The 19,900-nt window shown below is 39.6% G+C and overlaps 1 protein-coding gene across 1 annotated transcript in view; it reads right to left on the bottom strand.

Annotated features, from left to right (window-relative positions):
• Window positions 1–19,900, bottom strand: part of TUFT1 (tuftelin 1) — a 268,035-nt gene that overhangs the window by 169,345 nt on the left and 78,790 nt on the right. The window lies entirely within an intron of this gene.

The following is a 19,900-nucleotide window of genomic DNA, read 5'->3' as shown; positions in this document are numbered from 1 at the left end:
AACATAATCTTAGAGAAGTACTTCCAAATATTACTAATAGGAATCTTTCACAAACAGTTAATACGTAATTCATTAAACGATCTGCAAAAATTAACATTTGGCCTTTCCCAACATCCTTCAGGAAATCCAAAAAGATGCAAAGGTGTTTGTCTAGGTTTTTTTTCTGTTCCGCTTGACATGATATACTCTTTACTCATATACTCAATATCATCACTTACACTCATCTGCAAACAAACAAAATTTCATGCCCAAGTCTTCATGTTTTGTATGAGGGCAAGTAACAAGAAAGATATCGGTCTAGTCACAACATCACAACTTTCTCCATATCAGTTTTCTTTACCATTCACCAGCAAAGAATCAAATACCGCTTTTTATTAACTGTTTAAGAATAAGCATATCAGTAACTATCCTTCCCGTTAATGAACATATTTTGTATTCCTTTCCATAACTTTTATTTTCATTTACCCGAGAATGAGTTTTACATGCTTTGTTCATACTACAACTTCCTACAATTATGACGTTTGCTTCTTCAAAAATCACGGTCTTGCAGGATATTATTTTCACTGTAACTAATAATAAAATTAGCCTTTTGGTTTACTTGTCTAAATTTCAATTTTATACATTTCATCAACAGACCCCTTGTGCTTCCTCAGTTGCGCATCTCTGCTCTTTCCACTTTTGGCAACTTCAAATGCCTTTCAGAATGTTAGTCAATTCAGACAGCAGCTTTCTTTGACCAGATTTACTGCAAAAAACAGTGGTTTATCTCCAAGTGCATTATCCAAGGTCACATCAGATTTGAATTTCATTGCCCAATGCTTTAACTCGGCAGCATTATGCATTACAGTTTCACCTGCCTTCTAGCTTCAGCAAGTGAAGTGAAATCTTTACACCATTATCAGTGACTTGTGTTCAGATGTCATGTTAACATTTCAGTGATTTGCCTGCAACTTTTTCCTTTTGGTTTCAATGGCTGAACCACTTTCTGAAGTATGGAAATACTTATTAACACCAGGTAATACTGCCTTGCACTTACCTTCAGGAATGCATTTGTAATAAAGAACTGTTCAATTTTCTATAATATGCCAAGCTTGATTCTTTAAGTTGGCTTACTCAGTCAGTCGGTTCTTGTCAAACAAGTTATTTGTTTTAGCACAAACTACCTCATTTTCATATTCTCTCTCTCTGATGTTCTTAATGAGAAAGAACACTCGAGCCCATGTGTATGGTTTACGAGCACTTTATTATCAGAATGCTACACTAGTGCACAGTTACATTATCTTGATACTATAGCTTTGCTTATTTTTCACAGATGCCCAGTACTGCTAACATGCTGCACAGAACTCAGTAGTTCATATCTTGAGTTTTACACATGAACATTTTCATTCTTACTTTTCATGATGCAGAACCAACTATCCATCCATCCTATAAACCGATTTTCTGGTAAAGGTAACAGTAGCGTTGTAAAAGCTCATTTCAATCAGTTCCCTGTATAAGAGGGAGTGCAGTATAACAAGATACCTACTTATCTATACAGGTTGTGTTGTTGCTACTGGCACATTGTCTAAGATGTCTAAGCTACAATGGATGGGCTACCTCAGAGTCTGTGTTAATTGCTTAAGCAGTATGATGGCAGTATTCTGAGCATTATGGGCAGGTTTAGTGCTTTGTAGCCATAGACAAAGCTTGGAGAAAGAAGTCTTTTTGGATTAACTTTTGGGCTGGGTTGGTGAAGGCACCTGATCTAGAAAGATCATTTGCACATATAGTAAAATGAGTATATGAGAAAATATTGGGCTAGTGTTTTAGAGCAGAGAAAAAGAATACGGGATTCAGAACAGACCCTTGTAGGATACCCACTTAAAAAGTCTATATGCTGAAGGTAAACTACCATATTGACACTTGGAAGTGCTCTATCTTCTGGGGAACTTTAGGGATACCACACCTGTTAGCAATTACATTAACAGTGAAAGGAAAAGAAGGTCAATGGTGTAGGTGCTTACAATGCTGCAACTACAAGCAACACAAATTATAGCTGCTGATTATTGTACCACAGAAATCCTAAAGGCTGGACAAGTAACACGAAAAGAATGCTCAAAAGATAAGTGATTCCTCACACCACGCATGCAACCCCCACCCCAGATATCTAACAGCTGTCACACACATACTTTGCCCTTCATCACTGGCGCTACAGGAAGTCACTGTAATGAGACTACCTGCTATAATCAGAAATGGGGTCTATATTATAACAGCCAACGATTAAAAGTTCGAATGCTGTTATATTGACCCCTTAAAGTCGAAAACTAAAATGAGCGAACAACCAGAAAGTACAGCTGTGTACACTTACCATAAATGTAAATGTTAGACTGTATTCATTGCTGCAGTCATCACATTTGGGTTATCTGCTTGCGGTAGCCCTCAGTCAGCCTGATTAACAAAGTCTTGGGTCCTGCATCGGTTGCTGTCCCTTCTTCCGTGATGTCAGGTCGTCAGGGGTATAAAACATGCAGCCGATGCCATTACATCAGATTTTCTTGCCCCAGATGCCCGGTGCTCCCCTAAAGGGAAGCAATTAAATCTATAAATATACAAGGTTATACCTCCAACAAAAAAGCAAATACACCAAAAAGCTTTTGAGCATAATAAAGGAGAGTAGAGGTATAGCCAAAAGAAGTAAGGGGGCTGGAGGGAGGGTAACCAGGACTGCAACAGTGAATACACTCGAACATCTACATTTATGGTAAGTGTACATAACTGTACTATGTTCTTCGTGTTTCACTGGTGCAGTCATCACATTTGGGTAGATTCCCAAAGCTAAGGATGGGAGGAGTAATTTAGATAGCATTAGGACTAGCTATAAGGCCCTGCAAGACTGCAGTGGCAAAGCCAGCTCTGGATTTAGAGAAAATTGGTAGATGGTAATGCGTGGTGAAAGTATGTACAGAACTACAGATAGCAGCTTCTAGGATGTCCCTGGTAGGGATGCCTCTGAGAAAGGCTGTAGAGGTAGATGCAGCCCTGGTTGACTGGGGTCTGATCCTCTGTGGGATAGGTTTTCCATGATGCTTGTAGCAGAAATGAATGCAATGGCCTATCCATTTGGAAATGGTTTGCTTTGAAATAGCCTTCCCCTCTGCCCCTGCAGCAAATGCTACCAGCAGTTGTTCAGATTTCCTTTGAGGTTTAGTCCTGTCCAAGTAGAATCTAAGTTGTCTGTACACATCTAATGAGTGCAGTATCCGTTCCCCTTTGTTTTGTGGATTAGGAAAGAAGGTTGGCAAATGAATGGACTGAGTAAGGGCCACACTGGATACCACCTTGGGCATGAAGGAGGGATTGGTCCTGAGGGACACCCTGTCCGCATGAAAGATGATGAAAGGCTCCACTGCCATGAGGGCTTGCAATTCAGATACCCTTCTTGCTGAAGTGATTGCTAAAAGAAAAGCTGTTTTCCAAGAAAGGAATTTTAAGTCTGCAGTACCAGCTGGCTCGAAAGGGGGAAGAGGGAGTTTCTCCAATACAAAGTTAAGGTCCCAGGCTGGAGTTGGAGCTCTCCTGGGTGGTTGTAAATTTTTGGCCCCTCTGAGGAACTGCTTGAGCAGTGGATGAGAGTAGAGGGGAGGTTCTGTGTTATAATGAGCTGAAATGACTGAGGCGTGAATTTTGATGGAGGAGAAAGACAAGCCCTTGTGAAACATCTCAGTTAAGTATTGTAAAATCTGAGGTAAATTGGGCACTGCTGTGCTCATCCCTTGAGACTGGTTCCAGGCACATAATCTTTTCCATTTTTCAGCATAAGATTTTCTAGTACTAGGCCTCCTTGCTTCTAAAATGATATCCACCACTGGTTTACTGACGGATGGTAAAGGATAGATTAGGTAATTAGCCAGGCTGCTAGGTTCAGTGTTTGAAGCTGAGGGCGCAGAATCTGGTTCTCCTGCTGAGACGATAGGGAAGGAGTCTGAGGCAGGTGCCATGGGGCCAACAGTGAAACACTGCGTAAGAGAGAGTACCAGTGTTGGCGTGGCCAGTCTGGTGCAATCAAAATCGTCCTTGGTTTGTCTTGTTTGATCTTTAGTAGTACTTTGGAGAGCAGAGGCAGAGGAGGGAATGCATAAACTGATAGGTTTTTCCAGCTGAAGGACAGAGCATCCACTTTCCAAGCTTGTTTGTGGGGAGTCCTTGTGCAAAATATGTCCAATTGACAGTACTGGGGGAGGCAAACAGGTCTATATCTGGGCTCCCCCATTTGCCTGACAACATGTTGAAAATCCTTGGTTCCAGTTTCCACTCGTGTGAGTCCATGAGATTTCTGCTTAGTTTGTCTGCCAATGTATTTAGTTTTCCTGGCAGGAATTGAGCTTGTAGATGCACTTGGTAGCTCAGGGCTGTGTTCCACAATGCCATGGCTAGTCTGCAGAGGAGGTAAGAATGTGTACCCCCCCTGCTTGTTTATGTACCATGTAACAGTGGTGTTGTCCGTCTTTACCATTAATTGTCCTGGAAGAATGTGGTCCTTGAAGGCTGTCAGAGCATTCTGTACAGCTAACATTTTATTTATTTATTTACTTATTTTATTTTACATTTGTTGACCGGGATAGTCTAACTGGATTTATGTCCATTTTCAGTAGAGTCCCGGGGAGATAAGCTCCAAGAGATTACTAGACTACTAACATACAGGTACTAGTTGTTATACAGCTAAATACTACAAATTTTAAACAGTTCAGGAATCTTCACAGTTTATACAAAAAAAAATGTTACAAGCATTAGATAAGATATTTTAGACTTTATGTACAAGACGTCATTAGTAACTAGAAAGTAACTGTTAAACAAATACATACTTCAAGTATCAACAGTTCAGCAATGCTCACAGTTTAAACAATACTTGTTGCCTGCCTTAGGTAGGATGCTTTAGAATTATATGCAGAAGAATTTAACTATGTATTTTAAATTATCTCTATTAGGATAAGATATGTTTTTTGCCAAGGACAGGCCTTGATCTAAAAAGACACAGAGCAGGAATTAGGTCTTATGAGAGAGGGTATTTGGGATATAGTATGAGATTAGCCTGGATTTGTACAGGGACATAACCAATGGGTTTTAAGATAGAGTTTCAGATTGTGTTGAAAAGTGTAAATGAAGACAGCTATGCAAGTTCATGGGGGAGCTGATTCCAATACTTTCCAACTGCATTTGAGAACAGAGCATCTCCTGCCATGTTATTTGATTTACATGTTGATACAAGTAGTTTATTAGATGAGCATAAAGTTGAAAGGTTCTTATATTGGGTAATGAGACTAGCAAGTATTGTGGTACTGGTAGGTTGGAAAAGGGTTTTGTGCTCAATGGTGAGTTGTTTAAAGTGAATCTGATTTAGAAGCTCTAACCAGTCTAATTGTTTCAGATTATGGCAGTGATGGGTCTTAAAGGAGGAAGCAGTAGTAAATCTGACAATGCAATTGTAAGCGTTGGCTAGCTTGTTAAGGTTATGTTTTGACAAGTTAGTATATATGGAAGAAGCATAAAGAAGTGTGGAGATAAGGTGGGAATAGGCAATAGTGGTTCTGGCTAGTGGGGAGAGAAAGGGTTTTATCCTATACAGGGAGCCTAGTTTCCTGTTGACAGTTTTTATGGTACTGTTGATATGGGTTTCAAAGTTCAGGTTGTTATCAATGGTTACCCCTAGAAGTTAAGTTGTTGGATCGGGAGATATGAGTGTACCATTACTCGATAAGACTGAAAAGTTCATTGGGAGTGATTTAAGGGTAGGAGTGAAGAGGAGGAGTTTGTTTTTTTGGGGGGGGGGGTTCAAGAGGAGGCAGCATTGTAGAAACCAATTTTCTGTTTTATTGAACATTGTCCGAGTTAGAGTTTGTAGTTGGGATTGAGATTTAGCTGAGCAGATTATTGTCAAATCATCTGCGTATTGCACACAGTTAGTTAAAGGAAAAGCTAGGTTGAGGTTATTGATAAATACTGAGAAAAGAAGGGGGCCGAATATAGAGCCCTGAGGAACACCTAGGGTAAGTGGGAGATGGGATGAGAGGTTGTTGTCCCATAGCACTGCCTGCTGTCTACTATCAAGGTAGGACTGGAACCATTTTATAGTCTGTGTCCAGAGAGAAGGATTTTAGAATATTGAGAAGTAAGTGGTGGTTGACCATGTCGAATGCTTTTGAAAGGTCGATGAAAAGTGCTGAAGAGAGAAGATTGTTATTACGGTTTTTATTGATGCTGTCAGTGAAGGATAGGAGTGCAGTTGTTGTACTGTGGAAAGACCTGAAGCCATGTTGAGATTTGGCCAGTAAATTGTTCTGGAGTAGGTGGTCTAGTAACTGTCTGTGGATGCACTTTTCCATTATTTTAGCTAATGGGGAAAGTAGAGCTATGGGACAATAGTCTTTTTGATTGATATGCAGGTGCATTTGACTTGGGCTCCATTTGCCCTGAATGCGATTCCCTGCCAGGTGTGCCCCCCATGTATAATCTGATGCGTCTGTTAGGGTTTGGGCGGCAGGGGGTAGTGTGAATGGGTAGTCTCTTGTTTTGGTGGCAGGCCTCTGCCCACCAAAAGAACTCTAGGCGTAGGCAAGGTATGATAGGAATCATTACTTCTAGATCCTGAGAATGTTGACACCATAAGCTTTTTAGATACTATTGTAGTTTCCTCATATGCAGTCTTGCATATGGAATTAGAAGAATGCAGAAGGCCATGAACCCCAAGGCTTGTAGTATTTGCCTTGCAGAGAACAAAGTTCTTGTGGCCACTTGTTTGAAGTAGGTTGTCAAATGAATTTGTTTCTCTGGCGTGAAGAAAACCATCTGGGAAGTTGTATTCAAGCTTGCTCCCAGGAATATTATTTGTTGACAGGCTACCAGTTGTCATTTCTTTTCATTTATGGTGTACCCCAGACAAGTTAGCACCCTTTGTACAAAGGCCAGATGATTCAAAAGTATGTCTGATTCAGGCAGAAAGCCAGGACAATCATCCAGGTATGGGTGTATTTGAACATTTCTTTGCCTGCAAATGACTGGAGCTAGGCACTTTGTGAATACCCTGGGTGCAGTAGATAAGCCAAAGGGCAGTGCAGAGAACTGATCGTGCGTGTAGCCTGCTTTGAAGCGTAGGTATCTTCTGCAAGATTCCCTGACTGGGATGTGCAGATATGCTTCCTTTAAATCTATTGTTGCCAACCAAGCATCTTTGCCTAGCATAGGGAGCACAACTGGTGAAGAGTCAGTATCTTGAATTTTGGAATCACCAAAAAGGTGTTTAGAGTAGACAGGTCCAGGATAGGACGCCATGAATTGTCTTTTCTAGGTACCAGGAAAAATACTGAGTAGAAACCTTGTCCCTTTTCTTCTACTGGTACCAATTGAATAGCCCCCATACTAGAGAGAGAGAGAGAGAGAGAGAGAAAGTACTTGTTTTGGGCCTCTGCCCACTGATTTGTGGGTAGATCTGGCCACCCGCTTGGAGTTGGTAGTGAATGGAAGTGAAATCTGTATTCTTGGGACACTATATTTAAAACCCATTTGTCCTGGGTAATGAGTTCCCAGTTCTTTTCATGAAGAGCAATCTTTCCCCCAAAAGGGGCAGTCAGTTGAAAAGTGCTTGGCAGTTTTAAAAGGAAGTCACTGAGACAGTTTACCATAGGGGGGGGGTTATTACTCCCAGATTTGAAAGTGGAGGCCCCCCACTGCTTAGTCCCGTGCATACCCTGGAACTGAAGCCTGGGAGCTCTGGTGGACCTGGGTTTGGACTGAGAAGGTCTGGAAGAGGCAGAAAAGGACCAATTCTTGGAAGGCCAATGCCTACTAAATCTTGGAGGTTGTACTTGTAAAAAATCTTTAACAGTTTGCATAGATTTAGCTTTTTCCTCCATCTTTTTAAGAACATCTTCTGACTTGTTGCCAAACAGGTGGTCCTGGTTTAAGGGAGCATCCAGTAATTTTGCTTTAACATGATCTGGCAAGGATTGTTCCTTAAGCCAAGCATGCCTGCTAAGTACAGACCCAGTTACAGCAGCCCTGCAAGATGCCTCTAGCGAATCAAAACCACATTGCAAAGTATGTTTTCCAACTTGTTCAGCTGAATGCAGTAAATCATGTAAATCCTTATTTTCAGCACAATCAGGAATCAACATCAGTTCTGTTCAAGCAATCCAATAATATGCTGCTGATACTTTAACATATGAAACTGGCAGTTTAAGGCCCTAATGGCCAAAATTGCAGAAGTGTATAACTTCCTACCCCATCTATCCAGTGTCCTAGCGTCTCTATCAGAGAGGGTAGGATTTTTTGCAGTAGTAGCTTTAATGCCCTTGGGTCCCTGTGAAATGGTCTCAGAATCCACAGTAGGATTTTTGAAGAGGAACTTGTGAGAATCAGGGACCCTGTAATATCTATCAGGTTTTCTGGGAGCAGGAGTAAAGAGTCAGGGGCCAAGCTAGATTCCGAAAAGGCATCATCAACCATGTCCAGTACAGGTATGGCTAAAGGCCTGTGCTGGGGCAGGAGTAAGAACTCCCTAAGCCTCTTTTTAGAATCAGAGAAATCCTGAATTTCCCAACGAAAATGCTCCCTGAGAGTATGCAAGCTTTCACCATAAGAAAAATCCTCTGGGGGGGGGGGGGGGGGGAGGCAGAGGGAATAGAGTCCTTAGCATCAGAATCCTCATAGGTAGATAAGGGTAAATCCTGGTCATCAGAGCAAACATTCAGAATCCTGGTCAGAAGTATCATAAGCAAACTCACTTCTAGGCCTCTTAGAGGGGGAAGGCTGGCTTCTCCTGATTAAAGTAATAAGGTCCTCAGCCATTCTTATTTGTTTTTTAGGCATAGATGCCTGTCCATGCGGTCTGAGCATCAGTTTTCTAGGCATGGTTCGAGTTTTAGGCCTTGAAGAAGAAGATGGCATCAGTTTAATATGCAAGTCAGTAGGCCTGAATACACCCTCAGAAGCCGGTGCCTGCACAGTGACTCCGGACCCATTTAAGGTAGAGACATCGGCAGGTTCCCCAGTTGAAGCATCTCGTGGCATACCGGACTTCGAATGGGTCTCAGTAGAGGCCTGAGAATCTGAAGTAGCGGGTATCAGGGGCTGCGAAAGTGCCTCACTGAGTACCGGCGAACTGGCAACTGGCTTAGAAGCGTCGTCGGCAGCCTTGGACCTAGGCGGCCTGTCTCTGTCTTCATCTTTGCGTTTTTTTGGAATGTCGGTAGTCGGATGGCTTACCGAAGACAAATCAGGATAATTGAACCGAACACCAAAATATTTACAAGCAAAAATATACCGATGACGGATAGTTCACAGTTTAAATAAGGCACAAAACCGACAGCGAGGTACTTCGTGGTCAGGGTCTAGGCAAGGAATACAGTATGGATGAAAATCTTTATGAGGTATTTGCTTTCCACAAGTAATGCAATTATTTACTTTTACTGACATCGGTTTAGAGCAAGAAAAAGTTTCCCCAACTGGGTACTTAGCTTTTAGTTGAAGACTTTGGTTCTGAAACTCTAAAACGAAAATTTCAGGAGTCGGCTGACCGGCACTTGCAAACTGCTTCTGGTTCGGGCACCGCACAGCAAGAAAGACTGATGTAATGGCGTCGGCTGCATGTTTTATACCCCTGACGTCATGGAAGAAGGGACAGCAACCGACGCAGGACCCAAGACTTTGTTAATCAGGCCGACTGAGGGCTACTGCAAGCAGATAACCCAAATGTGATGATGACTGCATCAGTGAAACGCGAAGAACATCGGTGATTTCTTTCCCAGGGAAAGAAATCGCTGTCCCCCCCCCCAAAAAAAAAATAATAATAATAAAACACACTAAACACTATTTTAAGTAGGGGGCTTCACCCCCCACCCCCTACTTAAATATACCAACTCCAAGATCGCAATACAGTGGAGGCAACGGCACAACCCGGACAGCCGGCCCAGCGATTTCTTTTCCTGGGAAAGAAATCGCTGTTCTGGTTGTTCGCTCTTTTTAGTTTTCGACTTTAAGGTGTCGATATAACAGTGTCCGATCTTTCGATCATTCGCTGTTATAAAGTAGACCCTCAGAAATGCACTTATTTGAAAATTTGCTCTTCATTCCAAATTAATGACACTAACATAGGCCAGAATTTGCTACAGTACCTCTCTCAAATTTTCATTTTAACTGAGCAAAACTGCCGCTTTTTCACAAATTTTCAATTTGCAATCTGGAACACTTTCACTGTGTACCAAAAGATGATTCTGCATTTGCAATACCAAATCATAATTAGTTCATATTTTTTCACACTTTTGTTACACAGAATTAGTACAAAAAGATAATGTGAACTTTTTTTTTTTTTAGTTATACCAGCTGAAAGCACTGAAAGTTATGACCACCTAGTTCAATTTAATGAAGCTGATTTTACCACTGAAAGTAAGTGACCAGATGACTTGTGTAGTTTCTTCACAGTCTGAAGAATGCAGTCTCCTTCCTCATTTGCAAATACTGTATCCAGTTGTGCACTCTAACAGGTTCCAAAGTTCGCTGGAGAACCAAATAAGGACCAGAGTTGAAAGCAAACAAATTTATTTCCACAATTCAAATAAAAAAAAAAAAAAAGTGTTGAAAAACAAATTGCATTAACGCTGCCACTTAATTATATGTTTTTGTACACCTTCATCAGATGCAAATACCCCCTGTTAAACTGAATACTTATATATGTACATGTTACTACAAAAAACAATCATTTGTAAGATTTTTATCCAATGAAGTTAACCCTTTATAAAACTGCAAATTCAAATACAATGGCGATCTTTTCTTATATATGTATTACCATGGAAAAACCTTTGAACATTAAAAATAAGATAAATGTCTGGATGAATATTAGATAAGCAACCATTGTATGATATGGGCGGCACAGTGGTGCAGTGGTTAACGTTGTCGCCTCACAGCAAGAGGTTCTCCGGTTCGATTCTCAGCTGGGGTGCCTTCTGTGTGGAATTTGCATGTTCTCCCTGTGTTCGCGTGGGTTTCCTCCGGGTACTCCGGTTTCCTCCCACATTCCAAAGACATGCATCTGGAGCGTTTCTCCCCGGGCCTCCGCTGAAAACAGGCTCTGTGGAACCTAGTCGGACATTCCCGGTCAACAAATGTTAAATAAATAAAAATAAAAAAATAAATATTTCATGACATTACATCACAAACAATTGATAGTAGACATTTCCTTATATAAGAAGTTAAAAAATATTAAAAATGTTGAAAGAACACAATAGTGTTAATATATACTATACACATTTAAAAATACAAGCCTGCCATCTAGTGGCTTTTTGGAAAGTTACAATTTAGCAGCTCAACTTGAGAACTGGAAAAATAGAAAGCATACCATTCAAGCCTGGACTTTTACTGGCTTCCAAAGTAACTCACGATATTCAAGTTTGGCCTCCCACATTCCCCCTCTGATCTCCTTGGGTATAACATCCAATACAAAAAATCTAAAGGAGGCCTGTTTACATGTTAGTTTATGACGGAATAAAGCATCATTTACATTTTGTTTTTTAATTTCATAAAAATGCTTAGATTCTCAATTTTAATTTTCTTTCCGTCTTCCCTAAATAAAATGAGTTACAAATCTGGCAGGTAGCAAGATAAACTACCCCACGTGTGTTGCGATTAGAAAAACATGTACTCATAATTTTCCTATTTCTACTTTGTACCTCTATAGTGGTGGTGCTGCGGTAGCGTTGTCGCCTCACAGTAAGACGTTGTCCTGTTCGATTCTCAGCTAGAGTGTCTTCTGTGTGTAGACATGCATGAATGAGTGTACCTATGTTGAAGGTTGTGCGTCAGGGCTGGTAACTCGGCACGTAAAAATCTACTGCCAATCATTAGCGGACCGGAGTTCCACTGTGGCGACCCCTAACCGGGAAAAGCCGAAAGACATATGTTGAGACAGAAATAAAGGAATTGTTGTGTATGTGTGGACACCGAACATGTCCCACATTTAAAAGTTCCCATTTTTCCTTGTCTGACTTTTTGATTTGAGCCACACCCAAACTCAAATAAATTATTGATATTTCTGTCTTTTCTGTATGTGAATTTTAAGGGTTGTTTGAATACAAAATCCAAGTCCGAAAATTCTTTAAATCTATCCCATTCCCTGTTAATGACCTGCTTAATTACCCCAGAATCACCAGTATAATCCATAATATAAGCTTCTTCCCACTTCATCGAGCTCATGATGTTACTCTTGTGTTGCTATAGCTGTAGATTGGTCTTTTCCCAGAATAGGGGCAAATCCCTCCTTTCTTCTTTCCACAACCTCCACGGTAACATCATGAATTACATTTTCTGGGTAACCCCTTTCCCTGAACATGTCACCTACAAAACCACATTGTATTCTAAAATCATTGTCCTGGGAGGTCATCCGACTAACCCTTACCAACTGGCCTTTTAATAGATTTTTCTTTTGAAAAAACTGGTGACCACTGGTGAGGGGAATTGGAAAAAGTACTTTTCCTAGGTACTTTAGAGGAAAATTCATTGTCCATCTTATGGAGGAAAACATCCAGATATATCAATTCTTGACTGTTAAAATTATAAGTGAAATCTAAAAAATTGGTGGTGCCTTTTAAAAAGGGCAAAAACTCCAAATATCTATCTTTACTGTCTATCCAAAATATACAAATATCGTCCAAAAACATTTATAAAAGCACCACCTTGGGACTAGGCTTTAGTGTGCTTTGACGTTCGCTTTCATCTCACCTTGTGGTTTACAGTTTTTTTACAGAGATGGCGGAGACCGAAGAAGACTTCAGAGTAGGGGAAAGAGGTGAATTAAGGAAAGTGATTGGCCAGCTATCTCAGCTGATGGAGCATCTAACCCCAGCCTGCCAATCGATTGTCATGCTTGCATCTGATATGGCCGGCAATCAGGAAATCAGTGAGAGACAAGGGAAAATAAGTCCTGGCAGTTCTTCTGACCAGGTACTTACTCAACGCAACATGGGTGAAATCTCCGATTCCAGTACCAACGACTTTTCTAATTATCCCAACATATTGCTTTCCAACCAGGATGGCTTTCATGACAAGGAGAAGGAGCCTCAGGGACTAATACGAGTGACAACTCCAATGCAAGGAAAGATGACTCTGTTACGCTCAATACTGTTTTAGATTACAATACTTTTTTAGCGAGGAACTATGCATTCAATTCTTAAAAGTCCTCGAAGAGTATGGAAGTAAAAACCCGTACTTATAGAGACAATTTGGATTTAATGTTTCATTCAATAGATAAATTTAAACACACTGACTGTGACTTAGCTTATTTAAAAGAATGTTTAAAACGGAACATAGTTCCCAAAGGTTTACGGGTTTGCAAATATCCCAATGGTGTGAAAGAAGGTTCAGAGTTTCATACTGACCTTATACATATTTTTGACAAATGTGGTCTAGATATTGTAAGAGCGATTGTACCCAAGAATGAAAGGGAGAAAAACCTATTATTAAGGGAAATGGAATTAATCAACCAGTGTATTTTAAATTACCTTCTTTTTACTGTAGATTCTGAGAAGGCTTTGTACCACAATATATTCACCCAGATTGACAAAAATTGTATTAACAACATGAAAAGGAAGGAAGGAAAATTGGAGAGGGACACTAGGGAATACAAGGAGGGTGTAGCATACCCTAAACCTAGGTTATTCTCCAGTTATACTGAAACACGAACGGGAGCCAGAAACTATAGGTTAAACATGGATCAAGATGGTCATGAGGATGATTTGAATGGTATACATACTGAACCAAATCAGGACAACCCTTTAGACTACCCCCCCAGAGAACAGACAGGATAAGAAATCAGAATCCTGTGTATTACAATTACCGCAATTACAGAGGGAATGTCAGGAGGTAAATACGGAAATGGTAAATGCAAACACTTATAACATTATACAACAGGATAACATTTTCATTTTAATAACTATAAGATATTTAATTACAGTAGTTTAGATATTAATTTTGAATATTTTAATTTATTTTCAAAAGGTTTTAAATTTATTCTGACCAGGAAAGTTGATATTCCCAGAGCTATTGTGGACTTAAAACTTTTTATAAGGAAAAAGAATTTAGCATTATGGTTTGGTAATGGAACATGTGATAGGAAACCACCACTACCATTAAAGAAGAAAAAGTACATTCAAGCCCCCCCTTCACCCACAACTCAAAAATTTGGAAAATATCTTGGAAAGGGAAATTAGGAAGGAAGTGAATGATCAGAGTGTTTTCTAACCTTTCCAAGGAAGAGAGGTGTCTATTAGATTGTTTGAAAAACAATAAAGCAGTGAGAATAATGCAACCAGATAAAGGGGGAGGTACAGTCCTAATGGATGACATTATTTATGAATTTAAAATGAAGGAATTGTTTAACGATAACTGTAAATATTCCAGGGCCTCTATTAACGAGATAAATACAGCTAATTCTAAAATCAATGTTTTACTCAATGACTTGTTACTGGAGGGTTCCATCAATTTTGATACATACAATTTTTTGATCAACAAGAATCCTAGGGTGCCTTCAGTTTTCGGAATTCCAAAGGTCCACAAGGATCCTTTGGATCCACCATTACGACTTATTGTATCTTCAGAACGTTCTATCACCACACCACTTGCTAAGTTTGTAGATGTTAAATTAAAGGATCTATCCAACAGAGGCCAGTCAGTCCTGAGAGACTCTTGGGATTTACTGAGGCAGGTAAAACCCAACCTTTTTCGTTCAGACATACTTTTTGTGACTTTAGACATAGTGGACCTATTTGGCTCTATTCCACACGATATAGGTCTACAGTGGCTCGAGGAGTGTATGAGAGAAAACGGTAATTTTAATCATTGTTACTTTTGTAACTGTTTATTATTAATGGAAGTTGTACTCAAAAACAATTTTATGTATTATGAAGGTGAGTTCTTTATACAGAAAAAAGGGGTTGCTATGGGGGCAGAATGCGCACCAACATATGCGAACATCATTTTGACCTGGTGGGAAACCAACTTTGTACTCAGCAGTGAATTTGCCAGTTGGTGGTGCTTTTATAAATGTTTTTTGGACAATATTTGTATATTTTGGATAGACAGTAAAGATAGATTTTTGGAGTTTTTGTCCAATTTAAAAGGCACCACCAATTTTTTGGATTTCCCTTATAATTTTAACAGTCAAGAATTGATATATCTGGATATTTCCCTCCATAAGATGGACAATGAATTTTCCTCTAAAGTACATAGAAAAAGTACTTTTTCCAATCCCTACCTTCATTTCCCTAGTGGTCACCCGTTTTTTCAAAAGAAAAATCTATTAAAAGGCCAGTTGGTAAGGGTTAGTCGGATGACCTCCCAGGACAATGACTTTAGAATAGAATGTGGTTTTGTAGGTGACATGTTCAGGGAAAGGGGTTATCCAGAATATTTAATTCATGATGTTACCGTGCAGGTTGTGGAAGGAAGAAAGGAGAGATTTGCCCCTATTCTGGGAAAAGACCAATCTACAGCTATAGCAACACAGAGTAACATCATGAGCTCGATGAACTGGGAAAAAGGTTATATTATGGATTATACTGGTGATTCTGGGGTAATTAAGCAGGTCATTAACAGGGAATGGGATAGATTTAAAGAATTTTCGGACCTGGATTTTGTATTCAAACAACCCTTAAAATTCACATACAGAAAGGATAGAAATATCAAGAATTTGAGTTTGGGTGTGGCTCGAATCAAAAAGGCAGACAAGGAAAAATGGAAAATTTTAAATGTGGGACCTGTTCACAGTGTTCACACATACACAACAATTCCTTTATAGAGGTACAAAGTAGAAATAGGAAAATTATGAGTACATGTTTTTCTAATTGCAACACATGCGGTGTAGTTTATCTTGCTACCTGTCAGATTTGTAACTCAAAAGGGAAGACGGAAAGAAAATTAAAATTGAGAATTTATGAGCATTTTTATGAAATTAAAAAACAAAATGTAAATAATGCTTTATTCCGTCACAAACTAACATGTGAACAGGCCTCCTTTACATTTTTTTGTATTGGCTGTTGTACCCAAGGAGATCAGAGGGGATTGTGGGAGGCCAAACTTGAATATCGTGAGTTACTTTGGCAGATTATTTTGGAAGCCACTAAAAGTCCAGGCTTGAATAATATGCTATAATAATAATATAATAATAATATTCTTCCAGTTCTCAAGTTAAGAGCTGCTAAATTGTAACTTTCCAAAAAGCCAGTAGATGGCAGGCTTGTATTTTTAAATATTTTTAAATGTATACAGTATGTGTCAACACTATTGTGTTCATTCAACATTTTAAATATTTTTGAACTTCTTATATAAGGAAATGTCTTCTATCAATTGTTTGTAATGTAATGTCATGAAATATCATACAATGGTTGCTTATCCAATATTCATCCACACATTTATCTTATTTTTAATGTTCAAAGGTTTTTAGGTTTTTCCATGGTAATACATGTATAAGAACAGATCTCCATTGTATTTGAATTTGCGCAGTTTTATAAAGGGTTAACTTCATTGGATAAAGATCTTACAAATTATTGTTTTTTGTATTAACAGGTACACATATAAGTATTCAGTTTAATTAACAGGGGGTATTTGCATCTGATGAAGGTATACGAAAACGTATCATTAAGTGGCAGCGTTAATGCAATTTGTGTTTCAACACTCTTTTTATTTGAATTGTGGAAATAAATTTGTTTGCTTTCAAATCGGACTTGGGCCCTTGGATCCAGCGAACTTTGGGACTAGGTTTTAGTGTGCTTTGACGTTCCCTTTCATCTCACCTTGTGCTTTACACACTTAACAGGTTACTGCTGATGGATGCCCCATCCTTCCTTAACACACGGTCTGAAAAGTTTCCTGGAATGCAGTTAAGAATTAGTGTATCCATTTTCAGTGCCTTACACTAATGTTATTTACTGACCAAATATCTTACATTTTTATTGCTGTAGTCCTCCTTCACAAAATTAATGTTCAGCACTGACACATGCTTAGCACTGAAATACCTTTGCCCAACTTCTGACTGGCTTAAATATTTTTTCTGCATTAAGTGTACTGCTATCTGTTTTATGTTTGCAATACTACATAAAATGTACAGTTCTGTACTACCTTGTCATAAAATCTACTGGTTTTCAATGGACACCCCCCCCCCCCCCCGAGAAAACTTACTGTCCAGGGAAATGTCCTGGTCATTACGATGCATCTAAAAAGATCAACACTTTACTGTTCTGGGCAAACAAAATACCACCTTTTCTGTCCGAGCCTGCCCAAGCTGCCATAGGCTAGAGAATACTGCTATCTCAATGTGAATATGAACAACCCCTAACAGCTGCAGCCTTAAAGAAAAATGCCACCAACTTACAAAACATTTCCAATAAAATCTGCCATTACCTACTAACTCCCCCATTAAAGAACACCAATGCCCAACTCTTGCCACAGCCAAATGGCTCACAACACATGATAGCCAACCTCTTACAAGGATCACTAATTTACAAAGCCCTTTCGGCTAAGACATTGCCCCTCTCACTCAACTTTTCACCAAAACCCCCACATATAATCTCAGGAGTATTTCTCAATCCACCCTACTAACTTCAAAAAGTAAATTCTATCGCACTAACCATGCATTCTCCATGCTGACATCTAAACTATGGGAATCCATTCCTCTCTCAGAGACATTCAAAGGTATTCCGACTTCAGACAACAGCTCAAGGAACACCTCTTCACTTGAACAAAGTGCAACTGCTCTCACACAAAAGTCACATTACATGAACCCTGCAGCTCTCTCATGCCGCTTTCTCTCAGTTTCATTACTGCCTCCTACCTCCCTCTTCTCTATGCATCTTTTACACTTACTCTCCTTTCTATTTCTCTTTCCTCCGCATACCTCTCACACAGTCTGTCTTCTCCCCATGGTATCCTTCCCTGCAACTATTAACACCTACCTCTTCTGACGTCTGTATGTAATGACATGCTACTGTAGATTACGCCATCTCACTGAACTCTTATTATGGTTGCATCTTTTCCAAAAAGCTCTTCTAGGCATAATTCCATTGTAAACTGCTTCTTGAACTAAATGCTGTTGCATATTCTTACATTTTATGTTTTTTAGGATATCCTTGTATGTGTAAATGTTTTCTTCATTTGTTAGTATTAGTGATACAGAGGTTGAGCATAGCTGCCTTCCAAGTATTTGACCCGGGTTCAGTTCCTGGCCATTGCAAGAAGTCTGTATGTTTAGACACTCCTCTCGATAGTGCTGTGGACAGACAAAAATGTATGCTCATTTTGGGGTTAGGGGCTGGTATAGTGATTAAGGTGTTTACCTTAAACACAAAAGTACAGGTTTGGTTCTGACCTTTGGAAGGAAAATTGGCAGGCTTAAAATGGTCCACAGAAGCAGCTAACCTTGTAATTACGTTTGATCCTTAAGTGATTCTGTTCATCCAGGCTCTGCCTGCAAATGGTCCATTAAGATCAGTGCACTACCCAGGTAAACAAATATAAATGAAATAAAATAAAGAAATAGGACAGCTTTCCTTTTTTTGTCTGCGGAACTAATTTACTGCACTTAGTTTGCGTGCACTGCTATACAGTACAATATCATATACCTAGCTTGATTAAAAAAAAAGTGCATTATGAATATTTTTCAACATAAAACTTTAGCTTGTTTTATTTATTTATTTTTTAATTTGTTTGCTAACCAACAACATTGTGTACATGTACTTCTCTTCAGGTGCAGCAAAAGAGCATTGTGGAGATTAACTTACTGGCTGTTTAGAGTTCTGAACACAAGTTCAAACACTTAAGAGTGCAAAGAAACACGTGTGCAGCAAGAAAATTGTAAATGCAGTGCAACAGCACTAATACACTCTCCAAGTTAATCTACATATACTGTCTACAGCAACTCTGACATGGTTGTACCTCGGAGTAAAGAGAATTCTCCATGATACTGTAATCTCAGAATAAGTATGCAAGAAACAATCATGCACTTCACCGTTCACCCCTGTTGAGTGTTGAAACACAAATGCACTGACATTTTGCTGTGCTCTTTAAGTGACATGCCCAGAGCCACACAGCAGGCCAATGAAAATTGGCCAGGACTACATGTCAGCTTGTTAGCAGCCTGTATCCTCAATTTTCTGTAGCAAACAGATTTACATACATAGCATGACTTTGTGCAGAACAGTGCTACACTTAGTGTTTTACAGGGTCAGTCAATATTAGCAGTGCGTCACGTTTCAGTTCTGCTTAGGTCAGCTGTGGCATGTTAATACATGAGTGAGATATTAATGTAGCAACTGTAGCATGATGAAAGACACATTCAAGGGATGAAACCTCTACCATGACCCAGATGACCTGAGGCTGACTAGTGGCTTGTGCGTTGGAGGAGACCACGAAGGAGGACTTTCTGGTGATACTGTGTAACTGCAGGACAGATTACTGGTAGCATTACAGCATCTGGGGTAGGGGGGTTAGAGATAGCTAATGTTAAGTGCAGTGATGCATGTCAAGTTACGCTCTGCCCAGTTAGGGCATACTAACAAATTTCCCTAGCATGCATAAACAATGCATGTGATATTGCTGACTGTTCCACTCCACTTCTTTTGAGCAACCCACCACTGGCTCAACCCAAGCCCTTGGGGATAGTACAGAGGACACTCAAAGAAAAATGGTGCAGTGGGGTAACTCATAGCCAGCTTGGGGGTGGGGGAAGCCACATGCAATAGAAAGGTTTGTGTAAGCTAACAGTTAGGGTCACAGCATTTATCAGGACACCTTAATATAGTTTTGATGCTAGCAAGATGCCACAATAGTGGAAATTGCGAAGTGAAGACAGTGTTTCTTGAGTATATTATTGCTGAACGTATCTTAC

The sequence above is a fragment of the Protopterus annectens genome, chromosome 8.part0, assembly GCF_019279795.1.
Source record: "Protopterus annectens isolate FY-2018-M chromosome 8.part0, PAN1.0, whole genome shotgun sequence".
Lineage (NCBI taxonomy): Eukaryota > Metazoa > Chordata > Ceratodontiformes > Protopteridae > Protopterus > Protopterus annectens.
This window is presented reverse-complemented; position numbering and strand designations above follow the sequence as displayed.